Raw genomic sequence first — 4,704 nt, 5'->3', positions numbered from 1 at the left:
CCTTACGAAGCAACATAAACTAGGGTTTAAGCTTCTGTCACTCTAGCAACCCATCATCTACTTATTACTTCCCAATGCCTTCCTCTAGGCCCAAATAATGGTGAAGTGTCATGTAGTCGACGTTCACATAACACCACTAGAGGAGAGACAACATACATCTCATCAAAATATCGAACGAATACCAAATTCACATGACTACTAATAGCAAGACTTCTCCCATGTCCTCAGGAACAAACGTAACTACTCACAAAGCATATTCATGTTCATAATCAGAGAGGGTATTAATATGCATATAGGATCTGAACATATGATCTTCCACCAAATAAACCAACTAGCATCAACTACAAGGAGTAATCAACACTACTAGCAACCCACAGGTACCAATCCCAGACTTAGAGACAAGAATTGGATACAAGAGATGAACTAGGGTTTGAGAGGAGATGGTGCTGGTGAAGATGTTGATGGAGATTGACCCCCTCCCGATGAGAGGATCGTTGGTGATGACGATGGCGATGATTTCCCCCTCCCGGAGGGAAGTTTCCCCGGCAGAACAGCTCCGCCGGAGCCCTAGATTGGTTCCGCCAAGGTTCCGCCTCGTGGCGGCGGAGTCTCGTCCGAAAGCTTCTTATGATTTTTCCTCATCGAAAGACTCCATATAGTAGAAGATGGGCATCAGGAGGGCCACCAGGGGCCCACGAGGCAGGGCGCGCCCCACCCTCGTGGCAGGGTGTGGGCCCCCCTCCGGACTTCTTGCGCTTAGTATTTTTTATATATTCTTAAAATGACTTCGTGAATTTCAGGACTTTTGGAGCTGTGCAGAATAAGTCCTCTAATATTGCTCCTTTCCAGCCCCAGAATCCCAAGCTGTCCGCATTCTCCCTCTTTAATGTAAACCTGTAAAATAAGAGAGAAATATGCATAAGTATTGTGACATAATGTGTAAATAATGGCCCATAAATGCCGATAAAATACCGATATAAAAGCATGATGCAAAAATGGACGTATCAATCCCATTTGGGGGCCTTTTCTGGTGATCTTGCCAGAGGGGGAATCGATCACGGAGGGCCTTCTACATCAAAACACCATAGCCTCTCCGATAGATGTGTGAAGTAGTTTACCACAGACCTTCAGGTCCATAATTATTAGTTAGATGGCTTCTTCTCTCTCTTTGGTTCTCAATACAAAGTTCTCCTCGATGTTCTTGGAGATCTATTCGATGTAATATCTTTTGCGGTGTGTTTGCCGAGATCCGATGAATTGTGGATTTATGATCAAGTTTATCTATGAACAAATATTTGGTTCTTCTCTGAATTCTTATATGCATGATTTGATATCTTTGCAAGTCTCTTCGAATTATCAGTTTAGTTTGGCCTACTAGATTGATCTTTCTTGCAATGGGAGAAGTGCTTAGCTTTGTGTTCAATCTTGCGGTGTCCTTTCCCAGTGACAGTAGGGGCAAGCAAGGCACGTATTGTATTGTATTGTTGCCATCGAGGATAAAAGATGGGGTTATATCATATTGCTTGAGTTTATCCTCTACATCATGTCATCTTGCCTAATGCGTTACTCTGTTCTTATGAACTTAATACTCTAGATGCATGCTGGATAGCGGTCGATGTGTGCAGTAATAGTAGTAGATGCAGAATCGTTTCGGTCTACTTAACACGACGTGATGCTATATGTTCATAATCACTGCCCTAGATATTCTCATAACTATGCGCTTTTCTATCAATTGCTCGGCAGTAATTTGTCACCCACCGTAATACATGCTATTATGAGAGAAGCCACTAGTGAAACCTATGGCCCCCGGGTCTATTTTATATCATATAAGTTTCCGATCTACAATTCTAGTTTACCATTTATTTTATTTTGCAATCTTTATTTTCAATCTATACAACAAAAATACCAAAAATATTTATCTTATTATCTTTATCAGATCTCATTTTGCAAGTGGCCGTGAAGGGATTGACAACCCCTTTATCGCGTTGGTTGAAGGTTCTTGATTGTTGCTACCTCTTGAGCACTGCGTTGGTTTTCCCCGAAGAGGAAGGGATGATGCAGCAAAGTAGCGTAAGTATTTCCCTCAGTTTTTGAGAACCAAGGTATCAAAACAGTAGGAGGCTACGCGCTAGTCCCTCGTACCTGCACAAAACAAATAAATCCTCGCAACCAACGCGATAAGGGGTTGTTAATCCCTACATGGCCACTTACGAGAGTGAGATCTGATAGATATGATAAGATAATATTTTTGGTATTTTTATGATAAAGATGCAAAGTAAAATAAAAGCAAAGGAAAAGCAAAGGAAACAACTAAGTATTGGGAGATTAATATGATGAAGATAGACCCTGGGGCCATAGGTTTCACTAGTGGCTTCTGTCGAGAGCATAAGTATTCTACGGTGGGTGAACAAATTACTGTTGAGCAATTGACAGAATTGAGCATTGTTATGAGAATATCTAGGTATGATCATGTATATAGGCATCACGTCCGTGACAAGTAGACCGACTCCTACCTGCATCTACTACTATTACTCCACTCATCGACCGCTATCCAGCATGCATCTAGAGTATTAAGTTAATGAAAACAGAGTAATTCCTTAAGCAAGATGACATGATGTAGAGGGATAAACTCATGCAATATGATGAAAATACCATCTTGTTATCCTCGATGGCAACAATACAATACGTGCCTTGCTGCCCCTACTATCACTGGGAAAGGAGTCCGCAAGATTGAACCCAAAGCTAAGCACTTCTCCCATTGCAAGAAAGATCAATCTAGTAGGCCAAACCAAACTAATAATTCGAATAGACTTTTAAAGATAACCAATCATACAAAAAAGAATTCAGAGAAGATTCAAATATTGTTCATAGATAGACTTGATCATAAACCCACAATTCATCGGTCTCAACAAACACACCGCAAAAAGAAGATTACATCGAATAGTTCTCCACAAGAGAAGGGGAGAACATTGTGTTGAGATCCAAAAAGAGAGAACAAGCCATCTAACTACTAACCTATGGACCCCAGTAAGGGTCTGAGGTTAACACTCACATACTTCATGGAGGGGCTATGGTGTTCGATGGTAGAAGCCCTCCATGATCGATGCCCCATCCGGCGAGCTCCGAAACAGGCCCCAGATGGGATCTCGTGGATACAGAAAGTTAACGGCGGTCGAAAGGGTTTTTGCTCTATTTTTTGATCGTTTGGGGTACGTGGATATATATAGGAGGAAGGAAGTACGTCGGTGGAAGCAAACAGGGGGGCCCACGAGGGTGGACGGCGCGCCTGGTGGGGGTGTGCGCGCCCCCCTAACTCGTGGCCTCCTGGTTTCTTTTCTTGACTTAGGTCCAAGTCTCCTGGTCTTGTTCGTTGAGAAAATCACGTTCCGAAGGTTTCACATTCCGTTTGGACTCCATTTGATATTCCTTTTCTTCCGAAACCCTAAAACACAGGCAAAAAACAGCAATTCTGCTGGGGCCTCCGGTTAATAGGTTTCCCAAAAATAATATAAAAGTGGATAATAAAGCCCAATAAATGTCCAAAAACAGTAGATAATAATAGCATGAGCAATCAAAATTTATAAGATACGTTGGGACGTATCAAGCACCCCAAGCTTAATTCCTGCTCGTCCTCGAGTAGGGTAAGTGATAAAAACAGATTTTTGATGCAGAGTAGTACTTGGCATATTTTAATGTAATTCTTCTTAATTGTGGTATGAATATTCAGATCCGAAAGATTCAAGAACAAAAGTTCATATTGACATAAAAATAATAATACTTCAAGCATACTAACAAAGCAATTATGTCCTTCTCAAAATAACATGGCCAAAGAAAGTCATCCCTACAAAATCATATGTAGTTGTAGTCATGCTATATCCATTATCAGTCCACAACAAAGAATGCTCTCATCATGCATAACCCGATGACAAGCCAAGCAATTGTTTCATACTTTAGTAATCTCAAATCTATAAACTTTCACGCAATAGCGCGAGCCATGGACATAGTGAAGGAAATATGCCCTAGAGGCAATAATAAAGTTATTATTTATTTCCTTATATCATGATAAATGTTTATTATTCATGCTAGAATTGTATTAACCGGAAACATAATACATGTGTGAATACATAGACAAACAGAGTGTCACTAGTATGCCTCTACTTGACTAGCTCGTTAATCAAAGATGGTTATGTTTCCTAACCATGGACAAAGAGTTGTTATTTGATTAACGGGTCACATCATTAGTTGAATGATCTGATTGACTTGACCCATTCCGTTAGCTTAGCACTTGATCGTTTAGTATGTTGCTATTGCTTTCTTCATGACTTATACATGTTCCTGTATAACTATGAGATTATGCAACTCCCGTTTACCGGAGGAACACTTTGGGTTACTACCAAACGTCACAACGTAACTGGGTGATTATAAAGGAGTACTACAGGTGTCTCCAAAGGTACATGTTGGGTTGGCGTATTTCGAGATTAGGTTTTGTCACTCCGATTGTCGGAGAGGTATCTCTGGGCCCTCTCGGTAATGCACATCACTTAAGCCTTGCAAGCATTGCAACTAATGAGTTAGTTGCGGGATGATGTATTACAGAACGAGTAAAGAGACTTGCCAGTAACGAGATTGAACTAGGTATGGATACCGACGATCGAATCTCGGGCAAGTAACATACCGATGACAAAGGGAACAACGTATGTTGTT

This window comes from Triticum urartu, chromosome 2, assembly GCF_003073215.2.
Source record: "Triticum urartu cultivar G1812 chromosome 2, Tu2.1, whole genome shotgun sequence".
Lineage (NCBI taxonomy): Eukaryota > Viridiplantae > Streptophyta > Magnoliopsida > Poales > Poaceae > Triticum > Triticum urartu.
Note: the sequence above shows the minus strand (reverse complement) of the source record.